The sequence below is a fragment of the Lutra lutra genome, chromosome X, assembly GCF_902655055.1.
Source record: "Lutra lutra chromosome X, mLutLut1.2, whole genome shotgun sequence".
Taxonomy (NCBI): domain Eukaryota; kingdom Metazoa; phylum Chordata; class Mammalia; order Carnivora; family Mustelidae; genus Lutra; species Lutra lutra.
This window is the reverse complement of record NC_062296.1, coordinates 67405358-67424508: the sequence shown is the minus strand read 5'-3', so window position 1 is coordinate 67424508 and position 19151 is coordinate 67405358. Positions and strand designations below refer to the sequence as shown.

The 19151-nt window shown below is 40.3% G+C and overlaps 1 pseudogene; it reads right to left on the bottom strand.

Moving 5' to 3' along the window:
• Window positions 1-4778: 4778 nt before the first annotated feature.
• On the bottom strand, window positions 4779-11845 carry LOC125091518 (60S ribosomal protein L6-like; annotated as a pseudogene).
• Between the last annotated feature and the right edge of the window lie 7306 nt (window positions 11846-19151).

Sequence of the window (19151 nt, the reverse complement as noted above, 5' to 3'; positions counted from 1 at the left end):
TAGAAGGGCAGCACTGGTATACAAAAGCTGGAACTCTCCCCATGACCTTGGCTTACCCAATTGCCATTCTCTTATAAAACCTCTGCCTCTCTGCATTGCCAGTGCTGAGGACACAGGGCGTCTCTGTGTCTCAGAGCCAAAGCACCACCTGAAGCTCATGAGCCCATCTTGCCTACCTACACTAAATTCAGAATCACTATTCCCTAGAACTCACTTACATACACAATTCTTCATGTCCTCTACTCTATTCAGTCTCTTCAAAAGCTCTGAAGCTAGCATCTCAGCTCTGTCTCTTATTATCTGTAGGAACTTCAATCTCTTTTCCTCATCTTTAAAGTTTAGATAATGATTGTTAAGTTCATAGCTGTTGTTAGGATTAAATGAGATAATACACAAAAGTGCTCCACAGCATAGTTGACAAACTATGCAAAGAATGAACACCTAAAGCCTCAAGAGAGAATAGAAGGAAAGTCTTAATTGCCCTCTCTCACGATTCACCCTTGTTTCCTTCACTTACAGACTATTTTGCCTGCTTCTATTCTTCTTTATTTTTCTTCACAGAAAAGGAAGCACATTCTCCATTTTTAGACTCTCCATTTAGAACATTCTCCATTTTTAGTATCTGGTCATTTCCTGTACTCTATCATACACTCATACACACACACCCTATCTGGCATCTTATTTTATAGTATTTAATAATTTCCCCTAAGTTTGGTTTTGTTTTAAAAAAATCTGTTCCTTGGAGCACCTGGGTGGCTCAGTCAGTCAAGCATCTGACTCTTGATTTTGGCTCAGGTCATGATCTCTGTGTCAGGAGACCAAGCCTCACATCGGGCTCCATGCTCGACGGGGAGCCTGCTTGAGATTCTCTCTTCCCTTCTGCCCCTACCCCCCACTCTTTCTCTCTCAAATAAATAAATAAATCTTAAAACTATTCCTATTCATTCTTATTTAACCAGTCATCTTTTTTGAATAGTTTGATTAATTTTATAAATGTTATTATGAGGAACAACCTTGTAGCTAAAGTTTATGCAAATATATAATTATCTACTGAGACTAAATTGTCAGATTCTAAATTTCTTAATCAAAGGGCACATGTATTTTTAAGTCTTTTGATAACACACTGAATTGCCTTTCAGAGAATTTGTACCAATGATCAACAAATAAGACATTGTAACATCTGTCTCGTTCATCACCCATCAAAAGAGAGCAATGAAGTATTTGCTGTCTTTATAGGCAAATGTAATCAATTGTAATAGTATTCTATCCTTCATAATTAAGACTGAGCATATCTTCATATGCTGATTAGGCATTTGCATTTATTCTGTGAGGAATTGCCCAACATTTTAAAACCCAGTTTTCAATTGAGATATTTTCTCTATCCTTTTTTTCTAATACATGTTAAAGATACTGAACACTGAACTCCTTGTTGGCTATCATGCTGGCTTCTCTAGAAGTATCAGAGAATCAATATGCTGAAGATTGACTGACTGCCTTCTTTCTAGGGATTGTAGATAAGTTGTTCGCAGGACAAGGTAGAGTATGTGTGAAGCACTTGCTGGTCAGTCATTTTAGATCTGGAAAGAAAATGCTTGTTAACAACACAAAGGAAGATAACATATAATTTCAAGCAATTTCTATATATGAGTGAATTTTGACTTCATTCTCTTATACCAAAAGCACTAAACACCTTGTAGGTTGCCATGCACAGCTCTTGGCACTGGTTGTCTTTAAAAACATCAGTCAAGCTCCATCCATTTTTTGAAGCTTAATTCTGGTAGATGCCCAGAGTCCTCAGTGCTCACATACTTCCTGCTCTGCATCCTGCCCCAGTTTACTGATGTCACTCTCCCTTGGGTCACATCCTCATTGGATTTTTCTTTTCTTTGAAGGTTTTATTTATTTATTTATTTATTTATTTATTTGCGATAGAACGAGCAGGGGGAGGAGGAGAGACAGAGGTAGAGGGAAAAGCAGACTCCCTGCTGAACAGGGAGCCTGAAGCGGGGTTCAGTCTCAGGACCCTGAGATCGTGATCTGAGCCAAAGGCAGGGGCTTAACTGACTGAGCCACCCAGCTGCACCAGCGTTTTTCTTAATGATCTTGGACTCAACACTGAATCCAAACTATAACATGCTTAATGCTAAGAGTATTGCCATTTCAAAAGTTCATTCAGCAAATACTTATTGGGCCCCTGCTGTTTTCCAGTCTCTATATTATCCTCTCTTTGTACCATGTATTTATTCCCACAGGGCCATCTACCAAATAGTACTTTAACCAGAGGACATTGGTTGAACACTTAAGGCAGGCTGGGAAAAGATACTCAGATCATGCAATGAGGGGAGCAGAGGAGGGTAAACTTTTTACAACTGTTTTTTTAAACCTCCTTACTTGGCATTACTCTATTTCACAGTGGATTTCATTTCATATGGCTCCTGATGCCATATGCCTTTTTGAGCTAGAGGGCATGATGGCTATGATCAGTGACAGAGGAAGCAAATGAAATGATCGTTTCTAAAGTCAAAGAGGATTATGCCATCCCAAAAGAAACAGGGGATCCAAAACATTCACATGGCATTGGTTTAAACTATGATGTTTGCCTAGTGTACAAAAAAGGAAGTTGTTGCCAGTAGGGTTATTAATTCCTTGCCTGAGACATTAACTTGAGGAATCATATTGTTACCAATCAAGTATCCATCTTGAAAATGTCTTCCCTGTACTGAAATGGTGGTGTATAACACTGTAGGCTAAACTAATTCCCCTGGCATTTGGGGTTCTGAAACCTTCCAAACCGTAAAAACTCGATCCCAGTTTCCAGCCTCATTGGAGAGCTGATGAACCAGGAGCTTTTCTAATAATAGGGAACACCACATAAATGGAGGATTCCCAACACAAGTTCTATTGTTAATAGGAGAAAATCACCCTGGGTAAATAAAACTCTTACCATTAGTGCTCAAGAACTATCTACCTCTTTTACATGGTGAGGCTATAGTAAATTTGTCTTGCTTCCAACTTATGTGGAATGCTTTCCTGAGAGTAAAAATGTTGTACAGCATCCAGATTTTTTCTAACAACAATGTTAGTTTTGGCAGATTGTGAAAACGTATGATATTTGTCTTTCTCTGATTTATTTCACTTAGCATTATACTCTCTAGCTCATCCATGTCTTGGGAAATGGCAAGCTTTCATTCTCTTTTAATGGCTGAAAAATGTTCCATTACACACACATGCACACACATGTACATATACACCACACATACTTTATCCGTTCATCCACTCATGGACGCTAAGGCTGTTTCCACATCTTGGCTGTTGTAAGTAATGTTGCAGTGAACATGTGGGTGCATTGATCTTTTCAAATTGTGCTTTCATTTCTTCAGATAAACACCCAGAAGTGGAATTGCTAGAATATACGGTAGTTCCATTTTTAATTTTTTGAGGAACTTCCACACTCTTTTCCATACTGGCCATACCAATTTACATTCCTACCAACAGTGCTCAGTTTCTCTTTTCTCCATATTCCTGGCAATACTTGTTATTTTCTTTTCGCTGATAGCCATTCCAACAGATTTGAGGTGATATCTCATTGTGATTTTTAAAAATATTTTATTTATTTATTTGACAGAAAGAGAGAGAGACAGTGGGCACAAGCAGCAGAGGGGCAGGCAGAGGGAGAAGCAGGCTCCCCACTAAGCAGAGAGCCCTACTCAGGGCTCAATCCCAGGACCCTGGGATCATGACCTGAGTTGAAGGCAGATGCTTAACTGACTGAGCCACCCAGGTGCCCCCCTCATTGTGGTTTTGATTCATATTTCACTATTTGGTGATGCTAAGCATCTTTTCATATACCTGCTGACCATCTGTATGTCTTCTTTAGAAGAATGTCTATCCAAGTCCTCTGTCCACTTTTTAATTGAATTGTTTTTCCCATCCCTTTACTTTTAATCCATATGTGTCTTACCATTTATAAAGTGGTTTTCTTGGGACGCCTCAGTGACTCAGTTAGTTAAAGCATCTGCCTTCAGATCAGGTCATGATCCCAGGGTCCTGGGATCGAGTCCTGCATCAGTGTCCTTCCTCAGAGGGGAGCCTGCTTTTTCCTCTGCCCGCCGCTCCCTCTGCTTGTGCTCTCTCTCTCTAATAAATATATAAAATAAAATCTTAAAAATAAGTGGCTTTCTTATAGACGACATATAGGTAGGTCTTATTTTTTGATCCATTCTCACAGTCTCTGTCTTAACTGGTGTATAGTTGGGTTAATATCTATCCTATCACTGCTTCTATTTGTTGTCTTCTTTTTGTCTTCCATTTTTTTCTGCTTTTGCAGTTTTAATTGAGCATTTTATGTGATTCCATCTTCTTTCTTAACATGCAGATTATACTTTTTTACTGTCTTTAGTCATTGCCCCAGTGTTTGTAATATATATTTATAATTAATACAGGTATATTTCAGTAACACTGCTTACATGTAGTATAAGTAACTTACAAAAACAAAATATTCTTGGAGCGTCTGGGTGGCTAGTTAGTTACAAGTCAACTTTTGGTTTTGGCTTAAGTCGTTATCTCCTATGTTGTGAGATCGAGCCCTGCATCAAGTCCCATGTTGTGGGGGGGTGTCCGCACTCAGTGGGGAGTCTGCTCGGGATTCTCTACCTCTGCCCCTCTCCACATGCACACATGCTCATGCTCTCTCTTTCTCTAAAATAAATCTTCAAAAAGAAAAAAAATTCTTTTTTAAATAACAGATCAGTTATTTAATTAGGTTCTTTGTAAGAGATTTAGAAAACCAATTTGTGAGGGTAAACTTCATTTGGGAGAGAATACACAGAGCACAGCAGCCCTGGAGCTGAGGGAGAACTTTGATTTTGGGCAAGATTCTCAAGTCCTCAGATTTGCGATCAACCTTGGCCTGCTCTGTAATCTCTTTTTTCTCTTTCCCTGTGAGGGAAGATCTCACTTTCCAGGTGTCCGGGTTTATGCATCTTCTTGAAGTGAGAAGGGTCAGTGAGAAGTTTGTGGATCTTCACAGCCCTGATACAACTTTGGTGGAGGTGGCAATGACAGTTTTGTGTTGTGTTCCGCACAGAGGAGCTCGGTTGTGGCCAGAGGTCCGATCGCAAGCAGCGCGCCCCTGCTCAGCGGCTTCTGGAAAACCACCTGCTTGCCTCTGTGGCGCCCAGTCAGGATGATCACACTGGCCCCAGGAGTGATGCCATTTTCAGTTTTCCCACGTGCTAACGGGGCGGTCTTTTTGCCGGGGATCAACAGCTTTCGAGACACAACTTGAGTAGGATCAAACCTTGGCATTTTGTGAAGTTTAACCACTCAGGTTCCACCATTCTTGTCACCACCAACTGGTTTTGTGACAGTAGCAAGAATGGGATTAATCCTGGATTTAGCTCCTGAATACTTCCTCTTCCACGGGACCTTTCTAGAATACATAGCTGATGGGGAAAATCTGCCAATTTCTCTGACTGGGACAGGGATTGGGCTGCAAGTAGGGCTGCTGTTCCTTGGTGTTTTAGCCTTGGGGTTACCCTTCTTAACCTTGCCACCTGTGTCAGCTTTCTTGGTTTCAGGTTTCCTCTCCTTGGTATCTGACTTCTCAACTTCCTCACCTGCCACCTTGCAAGATGGGAAGGAAAATGAAATATTTTTAATGCCTTCCTCCAGTTCTTTGTATAGTTGGAGTCATTTCATTTCACCTGTATACAAGCTTACATAATAGTATTTGTGTATATATGCATTCAGGGTCAAATACACTATTGCTATTATTATTTTTAACTGTTTTTCCAAAGATCAGAAGAATTTTTTAAATAAAAGTTTTTATTTTTATTTTACATTGAGGAGCTGCCAAAGTGTTTTCTGTAGTTGTTGCATCATTTTACATTCTCACTGGCAATGCATAAGTCTTCTAATTTCTCTACAATCTCACCAGCATTTGAAGTTTTCCTCTCCTCCTCCTCCTCCTCCTCCTCCTCCTCCTCCTCCTCCTCCTCCTCCTCCTTCTTCTTCTTCTTCTTCTTCTTTTTTGGTATAATAACCATCCTAATGGATATGAAGTGGTATATCATTGTGGTTTTGATTTGCATTTCCCTGATGACTACCCACGCTGATTGAGCATGTTTTCACCTGCACATTGGCCCTCTGCATATCTTCTTTGGAAAAATGTCTGTTTAAATCCTTCATCAATGGGGAACCTGGGTGGCTCAGCCAGTTAAGCATCTGCCTTCAGCTCAGGTCATGATCCCAGGGTCCTGGGATCAAGCCCTGCATTGGGCTCCTTGCTCAGCGGGGAGCCTGCTTCTCCCTTTCCCTCTGCCTGCTGCTTCCCCTGCTTGTGTGCTCTTTCACTCTCTCTCTATCAAATACATACATATATACATACATAAAATCTTCAAAAAATAATAAATAAATCATCAGGCTTTTAGTTGGGCGGTTTTTTGTTTGTTTTTGAATTGTAGGAATTCTTTGTGTATTCTAGCTATTAATTCCTTATCAGATATATTGTTTGCAAATATTTTTCCCGTTTTGTGACTTTTTACTCACTTGACTTTGTCCTTTGCTATACAGTAATAGTTGTTCACTTTGATTGAGTCCAATTTATCTATTCTTTTTTAAAAACCTGTGCTTTGAATGTCCTAATCCAGCAAATCTATACCAAATCCTGTTTCATGAAATTTTCTCCCACTTTCTTCTTTTTATGTTTTATAGTTTTGTGTTATATTTAGGTCTTTGACCCATTTTGAGCCCATTTTTGTATATGATGTAAGATAAGAGTGCCACATTTTTTTTTGCATGTCAATATCCAGTTTTCCCAGCACCATTTTGTTAAGACTGTCTTTTCACCCATTTAATGGTCTTAGCAGCCTTGCCAAAAATCATTTGACCATATATGAGAAGGTTTATTTCTAGGTTTTCTATTACATTGATATATATGTCTTTATGCCAGTATTGCTACTGAACAATCTGTTATAGTTGTGAACTCAGGAAATGAATCAGTAAGCCCTGGTGCACTGCTATAGCCAACTGGTGCATCCTGGGAAATCCCCAGTAGGCTGGACAAATTGAAAGCACATCTCCTGGCCAGGCTTGTCAACACTGCTGCCTAAAAACTTAGATAAACTTACCGCAAGAGAAGCCAATAACTCAAGAAATAAGAGTTTGGAAAAAAGAAAGGGAGAAATTTCTTTTGGGTGCCAAGGTCTAGAAAAAGTGGCAGGCTCAAGCCGTAACAACAGACCTCTCCACCCACAAGATGTACACCTTAAGTTTTATAGATGGGGTTGGGTGGGAACATGCAAGGGAGCATGTGGAGAGTGCATGATCATGGGTAGGGGTCACTATGTGTTCAGCGGTGATCATGGGCAAGGAAGGGGAGATGTGGGGTATGACCTAGGCATTCCATTGCTACCAGGGCTTTTCCAGTCTGGTGCTGCTATGTTCTAGTCATTGTCAACACCTCAGAAAACTGTGGCAAGAGATAACTGTTGGGCTCTATAGTCAAGCAACAGGGCTCACTAATGGTATCATACTATTTTGATTACTATAGCTCTTCATTAAGTTTTGAAATTAGGAAAGCTAAGTTCTTCAAATTTTTTATTTTCAACATTGTTTTGGCTATTCATGTTCCTTGAGATTGCACATACATTTTAGAACGGGTTTTTCTGGTTTTTTACAAAAATATCATGGGGATGTCAGTAAAGACACCATTGAATCTGTAGATCTCTTTGGGTACTATTGTCATCTCAATAGTTTACATCTTTGAATCCATGGGCATAGAATATCTTTCCATTCATTTAAGTTGTCTTTAATTTCTTTCAGAATTTTTGGTAGTTTTCAGGATATAAATCTTTAGCTCCTTTGATTAAATTTATTCCTAAGTATTTCATCCTTTTTGGTTGTATTTTCAATGGAACTTTCTCCTTATTTTCCTCTTCAAGTTGTTTGTTGTTAGTATATAGAAACACATCTGATTTTTGTTTGTTGATTTTGTGTTCTGAATTTGTTTATTAGCTCTAATGTTTTTTTGTGGAATATTTAAGATTTTCTATATAAGATCATGTCATTTGTAAAGAGAGATAATTTTACTTCATCCTTTAGAATTTAGATGCCTTTTATTTCTTGCCTTTTTTTCTGTAGCTAGAACTTCTAATTATATGTTGAATACAAGTGACAAAAGCTGACATCTTTGTTTTGTTCTTAATCTTAGGGGGAATCTTTTTGTCTTTCATTGTAGAGTATTTTATTTTATTTATTTTTTTTAATTTATTTGACAGACAGATCATGAGTAGGCAGAGAGGCAGGCAGAGAGAGAGAGGAGGAGGAGGCAGGCTCCCTGCTGAGCAGAGAGCCCGATGTGGGGCTCGATCCCAGGACCCTGAGATCATGACCTGAGCCGAAGGCAGAAGCTTCAACCACTGAGCCACCCAGGTGCCCCTCATTGTAGAGTATTTTAGCTCTGGGTTTTTTTTTTTTTTTTTATTCATACATGGCCTTTAGCATTTTGAAGAAATTTTTTTCTATCTCTATTTTTTGAATGTTTTTATCATGAAATGGCATTGAGTTTTGACAAATTTTTTTCTACCTGTGTTGAAATGATTATGTGGGCTTTTTTTTCCCCCTTTAACCTGTGTGGCATTGAATTTTTAGATGTGGAACTATTCTTGCATTCTAGAAGTAATCATTGGTCATGGTGTACATTCCTTTTAATATGGTAGTAAATTCTATTTCATAGTATTTTGATAATGATCTTTGCATTAGCATTTTTTATTGAAGTATAGTTAACATACAGTGGTGTTACATTAGGTCCATGGTGATTCAACAATTTCATGCATTACTCAGCACTCACCACAATAAATGTAGTCACCATTTGTCACCAAAGTTACTATGGTATTATTGACTATATTCCTTATACTGTACTTTGATCCCAGTGATTTATATATTTTATAACTGTAAGTGTGTACATCTTAATCCCCTTCACCTATTTTGCACATCTTCCCACCTCTCTCCCCTCTGGCAACCACCTGCTTATTTTCTGTATTTGAGTCCATTTCTGTTATTTATCTTTGTTGACAGAAATGCTTTACAAAAAAATAAAATAGAAGTAGGCTTCTTGAAGTAGACTCTGACCCAAAATTCTCATAAAGAACCTGTAATATTTAGCATGAACCATAAAAATTATTATACTTGAATGATTTTAACCTAACAAATGGCTGTTTCTTATGGTTGAATCTAATCCATTTCATCTGTTTTCAAAACTTTAAAAAATAGTTCCAATTCTACCATTTCCAATGTTCTTCACAATACTTACTATTTTAGAAAGCACAATAAAAAAAATGGGCTTTGCCTGAGATGTGAGATCCCAAGCTGAAAAAGAATGAATTAACATATTTTATAGGCCTGTGTGTGTTAGGATATGGATAATTTAATGACATAGTGTGCTTTTAAAATAAATATCCCAAATTCCAGTTGGACAAACTTATATTGCTTTGAATCATCTACAGCTTGAACATGATTTTAAAATGTGAATTTTAACAGAAAACTAGCAAGATTCAACTCAAAACAACATAACCATCTAAAAGTCAGTTTTTAAATTAGAAAATGGTTACAGTCATACCTGGACTTAGTACTGACTTTTTTGAAAATATGAAATCCATCCATTACTTTTTTTATAAGCAAGTGGGTTCCTTAAGGCAGTTTTGTGGGAGGGGAAACACAATTTTCCCTCTATCCTTCTAGTTCTTGGCTGAGCCCCTCCCCCACCTGCCAACACACACACACACACACACACACACACACACACACACACACACACACAGAGTAATAAAATGACAGCTTAGTAGGAGAAAAAACAGAAGTTGATTATCTCCTTTATGCCTGGGTGAGACCCAGGGAAACGGAGTAACTCCCTGAAATGGGCCAAGCCACCCCCTTAAATACCATCTCCAGCTAAAGACAGATGTTAGGTGTAGGGAGTCCATTATGGGAGGCTATCAGGAAAAGTATAGTAATCAAGGGTAAGGTTGTTATACTGATTTAGGTTCCTGCCTTTTTTATTGATAGGAATTGCTGGAGTTAGAGTGGTTTTTCTCTTCTGGGTTCAGAGAGGGAGATGCCCTTACAATTGCAGGCTTCTCTTGTAAATGTCTCTTGCAAAAGATTAACTTCTACACGGTTCTCCAAGCTTTTGCTATGTCTGCTGTTTTTTAAAAATAATCAGCCTAGGGGCGCCTGGGTGGCTCAGTTGGTTAAGCATCTGCCTTGGCCTCAGGTCATGATCCGAGGGTCCTGGGATCAAGCCCTGCATTGGGCTCCCTATTCAGCCGGAAGCCTGCTTCTCCCTCTCCTTCTGTCCTGCTCATTCTCTTTCTCTCCTTCCCTCTCTCTCAAATAAATGAATAAAATCTTTTTTTAAGGAAATCTTTTTTTGAAAAAAAGATTTTATTCATTATTTGAGAGAGAGAGACAGTGAGAAAGAACACAAGCAGGGGGAGTGGGAGAGGGAGAAGCAGGCTTTCCGTGGAGCAGAGAGCCCAATGAGGGACTCGATCCCAGGACCCTGAGATCATGTCCTGGCCCAAAGGCAGATGCTTAATGACTGAACCACCCAGGCACCACAATAAATAAAAACTTAAAAAAAAAAATCAGCCTAAAACGATCTTAACTCCAAAGAGGAATATTGTAGTGTGGCAGTTTCTACTCACCTTCCATTTCTTCCCTTTTTTTTTCCTACACAGGTATGTGAAAACAGTCTATTCTCAAAGAAGTGTCATGTCTCAACTATATTCATTTAAACATCTATAGAACTGAGCTCTGACCGAGTCCACGTGGAGTCAGGTAAGCACAGCTTTCTCCTGGAAGCTAAGGGTCCCTCTGTATCACCTTGTTTCTCCTTGTTGACAGAATTTTGTGACTCTCCATCCCCTGGTGTCAGCTGTTGGTGAGGGATCACACTCTCTTCCGGTAGTGATCTTACTGCCCTTGATACACCCTTCCCTTCCACATTCACATAAGGCTTTGGCTTAGTGGTCACCCAGAACTAGAGATTGTGTCTGTAGTTACCATCCTCTCCCTGGATAGTTCAAAATGCCCAGTTCTGTCCTGCACAGCTCGCTCAGAAAACCCATGTGGAATCTTATTTCTGGTTGTAAGTATGGGAGCAGATTTGACTTATTAGAGGGAAGAGGACGAGAAGCATAAAATGGTACGGTCAGTCGGAACGCCATGATTCCTGCATATTCACTAAATGAAAAGTGGGGGTAAGGATTTAACACAACCTTATCCCCTGCTACCTTTTGAATTTTGTAAATTGTTGCTAAAACATTATGAGCTTGTTATGTTCATGCTGGTTTTACAATAGAAAAATCTGGGGCTTAGAATGCCAAGTACCAGAGGGTCATGAGGAAGCATTTTTGAGGTTATTGATTTGCTCATTATCTGGACTGTGATGTGCTTTCATGGAAATACAAATGTGTGGAAACCTCTCAAATTGCCTTAAACACATGTAGTTTATTTTATGTCAGTTACATCTCATTAAAATCAGAACAGACAGGGGCGCCTGGGTGGCTCAGTGGGTTAAGCCTCTGCCTTCGGCTCAGGTCATGATATCAGGGGCTTGGGATGGAGCCCCACATCAGGCTCTCTGCTCAGTGGGGAGCCTGCTTCCTCCTCTCTCTCTCTGCCTGCCTCTCTGCCTACCTGTGATCTCTGTCTGTCAAATAAATAAATAAAATCTTTGAAAAAAAAATCAGAATAGACAGAACGCTACATAGAATGTCCAACGTAGCTCAAACAGGAAACAGTGGTGTCTTCTCACCTCGGAAGCATGTTGGTACTCAGCCATGCTGCTAAGTCCTCTGGGAGGAAGTCATTACTTAGCTGGCATGAAAGGAGATGGTATGAAGGAAGATAACAGGAATGTTGGTGGTTCTTAGAAGCTTAGCATCTCATCCTGATATGCAACCCAACTTAAAGAGAAAATGGAGCCCACAATATGGTATTCTGATTCCAAGTTGCCCAGGTTGCTCTGCTCTGTCACTGTTTCTGGGGGTAGAGGTGCCAGCAGCACTGGTAGGTTCTCCCCCATCCCCGTGAAATCTCTCAAAGGGAAAATTTTGTGCCACGGCCACAGGTCACACCTTTAGTGTGGAGGCAGCTGTTAGTCAAAGGAGACTGGCATGACTGTTGGACTTAGAAAAATAGAGAAATAGTGCAAACTCAAAACCACTAAGCTGTACCCTCTGTTGGGGCTCTGGTTGTGAACGTCTTCCAGTTCTAACCCCATGTGGCAGAGAGAAGATGCTCCATGATTAGTTTTGGAATAAATGATTGAATGACTTGCCAATTCCAATAATTAAATCCAAGTCGCTCTTTTATCACTGTATTTAGATTCCAAAGTTACAACACTATACACAGGGCAAAATATTTCATTTGGAAAAACCTATAAAAGAATACTTAAAATGTGGAAATGATCTAAAGACTTCAATTACCTTTGCTTCCCCTGTGAGATAAAATTGTATCATTTACATCACAACAACTATTATCTGCAACTGCATTCTGCAATAAAACTCTGACTTTTATTAGGGACAAATTTATCTGCATTAGCAGAAAAAATGACATCATATTAGCTTTTAGGTTTTTCTGGTTCTTTTCCCACAAAACTGAGCTCATCTGTATCTCACCTAAAGAAATGTTACTCCCATTTTTGTAAATATTCATGATTAGTTATATTTCCATATTGACTGAAGAATAGTGGAAGTTTTAGACAGGCTAGCTACATTATGTTATAGGACATGAATCAAGTAAATGATGAGGTGTGCCAATATAATTTCAAAAATAGTAAGAAAATTTTATTTTCCATTCTCCCACTTAAAACTGTTAGTTTAAATTAAAAGAAGAATCATTCTATTCCTTTGTAATGGAGACTTACAGACATTTAAGTGCTATTTAGTTTCAGCAAAAGGCCCCATTTTTTTCTTGTGACTTCTCCAGGCCACACCATGTTTGTTTGATAGATAATATAAATTGACTGGGTTTGGAGATTTGAAGCTGTTAACTTTCAAAAAACCTCTCTCTTGGCGGACAAGTTCAATCAGTATAGCGAGCACAATGAGGCATGGAATTGTTATGTTGCCTTATGCAGTGACATAATTTATCCCTCAAAACACCTAAAAATGAACAAATACATTTCTGCGGCACAAGAACATGTATTCTACTTTGTAGGCTAAGATGAATTTAGCATGACCAATAAGGTTTCAGAGTCACATTGGGAAAGTGCACCTGTCTGGATGGCTCTGGTGTAAAGCTTATGATACCATGGGGGAGTAGAGGATAGTCCGCAGAAGGTAGCACAACTGGGACCGAAATCTAGAATTTCATGGTAAGGAACTCATTGCTACAAAACTATTAAGCCCCTTTTCTTTTCTGTCTGCTGGGGAGAGTCTGCCATTCCCTGTTCTTTTGCTTTAGAAATGTATTGATGGTAGAGTTTGAACTTTTGATTATTAAACAAATGAACAGAAAACCCCAGCTAATTGGATTGTAAAAATCCATCAAATTGCTTCTAAAATCCTTTGAAGAAAGGCTTAAACTCTGTTTTCTTTGTTGTCTCTGTTGAATGTAACAATATTAGGCTTCTTGATTTTTTTTTCCCTTTACCATTTTCCTACAGTGAGATTCTTTCCAACTTAATCCTCTAATCTGTAATTAGCAGTGGATAACGACATCTTGATTCCCTCTCTCTTGGTTTGTTTTGCATACACGAAATGATGTGATTAGCAATATGCATTTAGTAATCCATTTAGAAAAATGTGGGTTGAGGGATCCTGCGTATCTCAGTCATTAAGCATCTGCCTTCATCTCGGGTTGTGATCCCAGGGTCCTGGGAGGGAGCCCTGTGTTGGGCTTCCTGCTCAGCGGGAAGCCTGCTTCTCCCTCTTCCACCACCCTGCTTGTGTTCCCTCTCTTGCGCATGCTCTCTCTCTGTGTGTGTCAAATAAATAAAATGTTTAAAAAAAAGAAAGAAAGAAAAAGGTGGATTGTGGAAGAATTTGGTTTATTGTCCTGCCTGGTTTCCCTATACGAATCCTCCGACCTCTTACCTCTTAGGGGAAACTAAGGCAAAGGTAATTCACTTTTGATTCTGAAGGGGCCAGACTGTGTACCGTGCAACGCAGTTTAAGGTCTTCGGCGGACCGTATTTGCATAGACGAAGCCACGGAAATGAGAAGGAAGGCGGGAAGGGAAAGGCGAGGAGGAGAACCCGCTTCGAAGGCAATTGAGAAGGGAGTCCCGAGCTCGGAGGGTGTTTAGGGTCCTGGGTGTCGGAGTCAGCGAGAGGTCGGTGGAGAATGTGCACGAGCCAGTGGACAGACACAGCATGGGATGCTGATGAGAGAGTAAGCCGGCAGAGAGGTCATGACGGCCGAGGAGGACAGGTGGACAGCCACAGTGCAGAAAAGTGCAAACGCGCCGGCAGCGCGCCGAGCCCCTCTCCGCAGGCCACGGCACAGAGACTCGGGGGACTCGGCCCTGCTCGAGCCTTTGGTCAGGTCTTGAAGCCTAATCGTGGAAACCACACGTCTCCACCGTCGCATCCTTCCCTCGGGAATTGCTTCCGCGGCCTTCGTGCAGCACAGTCACCCTCGATGAGCGCGGCCGGCCCCGACGGCTGCTTCCGCGCGTCACGCGCTAGTTTCGGGCGGCGGGTCCCACGCAGCCCGGTGCGAGCGCTGCCTGCGGGATGCAGAGGGAGCCGTCCCGCCTTCGCGCCCTCGCCTTGCCGCAGCGGCCACGTCATGCCCGTCCGGACCGCGGGGCGCCCGTGCAGGGGCTTCAGGGTCCCAGTCTGCCACGCTGTGAAGGAACACGCTGGGGACGCCTGGAGGGAGGCTGGAGGCGCCCCGGGCACGGCTTCCGAATGTGGAAAGGGAGGGATTTGCCTCCCACCCCGGGGAGAGTCTTCACTAGACATCAGGACACCTGCTCCAGGGTCGTCCTGTCCCCCGGCGGCCCCCCACTGGGGGCTCTTCTGCCAAGTCCAGTCCCCGGCTCTGCTCTCACCCCTTTCCTCAGGTTTGCTTAGCACACGGCTTCGGAATTCATAGGGCCATTGATGTTTCCAAGTCTCACGGGGAGCTCTAGGATTTTAAATCTTTTTATTTGGCTTTCTCTCCCTACTGAAAAAAGAAATTGTCTATTGAAATAAGAATTACACCAAGTATGAAAATATTAGATCTATGCATGAGACATAATATATGTATATATTCCATATTATGATGTATTTAGAATATATATATACACCTACAATACATATACATGAAAGTCCCACTGTATGAAAAGACCTTTGGTAGGTATCCCAGATAAAATTAAAACACATGGTAAAGTCTTCCTCTTTCTTTTTTTTTAAGATTTTATTTATTTATTTGACAGAGAGAGATCACAAGTAGGCAGAGAGGCAGGCAGAGAGAGAGGGGGAAGCAGGCTCCCCGCTGAGCAGAGAGCCCGATGCAGGAACTCAATCCCAGGATGCTGGTATCATGACCTGAGCGGATGGCAGAGGCTTTAACCCACTGAGCCACCCAGGTGCCCCGAGTCTTCCTCTTTCTTAAAGGAGTGTAGAATTTATCTGGAAATCTACTTAAATACTTAAAGTGAGAATTATGTGATAGGGTAGTATGAATGATAGCAGTAATTATTATTAGAATACTATACATTTTTCTTTATAAATTACCTTTGCTTATTTCCATGCATATATTGTTAACAGACTACCCCTTTCTTAAAGGACTACAATGGCCATGAATATCTTGTGAGTTATTTCTAGTCTTATTTAACAAGAACAAAAAGCAAATCAAAATAAAGGCACCTTTTGTCCCTTGCAAATGGATGTAAAACCTTCTCAATGAACCCATCACTTTAGTGAACACAGGCTATCTCTTCCTCTCCAGTCATCTGAAATAAAAGTTCTCATCTTTAAACATCAGAACCTACACAAGATCATAAAGAGAAGATCTTGCATCCTTGACAATACACTTGGTAGGTTACCATAAACTCCTACAAGAAGACAGCAAGAATGAGGGAAAGAGAAGGCATTCCTCAATGTAGTTGCTACATTCTAGGAAAAGCTAAGGAGTAAAATGATTGGGTCTCAAGCATGGAAGTAAGGAGCCGTCAGTAAGGGAGTAGGTCGTCAAGAGTGTTCTTATTACCTTGGTGGCTCTGAGGCGGTGGTAGTCAGGAGACGGGAGACGTTCATTAAGCAGGATCTTGAGGTGTGGTGCACCAACACAAGGAAGCATAAGAGATTTTCTTGCAACCCTTGTGAGCCATGTCCTCACAGAGGGCACGCTAGGCTTCTCAAAGGAAAAATGGTATTATTAGAGAAGGGATGAAAACAGTGAAAATTAAGGAGATTGGTACTCCTAAATATTTGCATTGTGCATAACATGTAGCTGGTTTATGAAGCTGTTTTGTTGTTGTTGTTGTTCTAAATCACAAGTTCTTGTAAGAGTCATTCAACTTTAAAAACCAAGGTCTCTATGATATCTTCCAGAAGAAAACCTGCTTTTTGCTAAAGGGGAAAAAATTACCAGTAAGCAGGGAAAGGGGTATAATGGCTGTGTATAACCTGGAAGGGCAGAAACTGGAAGACAGAACTGACCCTGTCCTGAGTTGCCTTGCTATGAGAACGGCCAAGGACCAGAAGGTGGGATCCAATGGAGGCTGTGATCATTGTCTCCTGGAGTAACTTGATTTGCCTTAAAGAGAGAACAAGTAGTCATAAGTAAACATTGGAAGGGGGTTATTTTACAAACAGGAACAAGTCCTATTCCTGTACTATTGCAGGTGATCCGTTTAATTTTTTATATTGACAATTAGCAAGGAATAGTGATCATTTGACTCCCAAAAAGCATAATTTAGATTTTGCCTGTAACATTTTTCCAGCTAGTAAAATATAGGAAATCTTTAATTTTTTTAAAAGACTTTACTTATTTATTTATTTCACACAGAAAGAGAGACAGAGCGAGCACAAGCAGGGGGAGTGGCAGGTAGATGGAGAAGCAGGCTCCCTGCTGAACAAAGAGGCCAACGTTAGACTCAATCCCAGGACCCTAGGATCATGACCTGAGCCAAAGGCAGACACTTAACCAACTGAGCCACCCAGGTGCTCCTGAAATCTTTAATTTTTATATAGTACTGGGTAGGTATTTATAATAGTACATGTAGAAAGTCATCCATCCAATATTCTATTTAGAGTAGACTTGGTTAAAGAAAACATAGTGATGTAAATTGATAGACCACTGACTTAGGCATTAGGTGACAGGATGTAATTTTTGTGTCTTTCCACAAATTACTCTCTATCACAGCACACTCTACCCCAGCCCCTTATGCTCTCTGATGTAATAATGATGACATTGTTATCACTAGGATCTTATTGTGACATCCAGATAAGCCTAGTTACTTTGGTGAGTTCTCATTTAGTCTTTGAGGCAAATTTGGGGTTTGGACTCCAGCTCTTTGGGATTGATGTCTAATCTCCTGGCTCACACATATGCTACTATGTCATTGGTGGGGAGACAGCATTTTTATCTCCATCTTGTTCTATGTTGGTCCCCTGCTGGCATCTAAAGTGTTAAAACTTAGTATTGTCTTTAAGTTTGTTTCTTCTCACCTTGCCATCAGGAGAAATTCACAAACTCAGTTGAATCCCAAAGCAAGTCCAAAATGCACCCTCTGTTACATCATTCCCTTGAACTTGCTTTGACATCTACAGATCTCCCAGTAATTTCTCTCTCAGCTAATGTGCATGTTCTCTTAGGGTACCAGTTGAGCTTTTGAATGTTGTCTGTTATCTTTTTGGGACCATGGACCATTAAGAAGGAAAGAGGCGAGTCATTGCCCCTTATACCCGGAACATTCCACACCACCATTTCTAATCTTGTGTTGCATCTCATGATTCTTCAGGCAAATGTCTACAAGGATGTTAAGTATATTTTTATTCACATCTTGACCATTTGAATATCTTCTTTGGAAAAATATCTATTCAGGTTCTCTGCATATTTTCAGTCAGATTGGTTTGTTTTGTTTTGCTTTTAAGTTGTAGGAGTTTCTTGTATATTAACCCTTTATCTAATATATGGTATGTAAGCATTTTCTTCCATTCCATGGGTTCCATTTTCATTTTGTTTCATTTGTTATGCAGAAGCTTTTTGATTTGACATGGTCCCACTTATTTGTTTTTGCTTTTTGTTGCTTGTGCTTTTTTTTTTTATTCTTTATTTTTTCAGCATAACAGTATTCATTATTTTTGCACCACACCCAGTGCTCCATGCAATCCGTGCCCTCCACAATACCCACCACCTGGTGCCCCCAACCTCCCACCCCCCACCCCTTCAAAATTCTCAGATCGTTTTTCAGAGTCCATAGTCTCTCATGGTTCACCTCCCCTTCCAATTTCCCTCAACTCCCTTCTCCTCTCCATCTCCCCTTGTCCTCCATGCTATTTGTTATGCTCCACAAATAAGTGAAACCATATGATAACTGACTCTCTCTGCTTGACTTATTTCACTCAGCATAATCTCTTCCAGTCCCGTCCATGTTGCTACAAAACTTGGGTATTCATCCTTTCTTTTTTCTTTTTCTTTTTCTTTTTTTTTTTTACAGCTTTATAAACATATATTTTTATCCCCAGGGGTACAGGGTTGCTTGTGCTTTTTGTGTCATATCCAAAACGTCATTGCCAAGACCAACATCAAGGATCTTTTCCCCTATGTTCATTCTTGAAGTTTTATGGTTTCACATCTTAGATTTAAGTCTTTAATCCATTTCAAGTTAATTTTTGTGACTGATTTGAGATATGGGTCCAATTTCATTCTACTACATGTGAATATCCAGTTTTCCCAGCATCATTAATTGAAAAGACTGTCCTTTTCCCATTGAGTATTACTGGCTTCTTTCTCAAATATTAGTTGACCATATATGCAAGTGTTTATTTCCAGGCTCTCAATTCTGTTACATTGGTCAGTATCTTTTTTTTTTTTTAAGATTTTATTTATTTCACTTGAGAGAGAGAGAAAGCGCGAACATGAGCATGAGTTAGGGGAGGGGCAGAGGGAGAGGGAGAAGCAGACTCCTTGCTGAGTGTGGAGCCT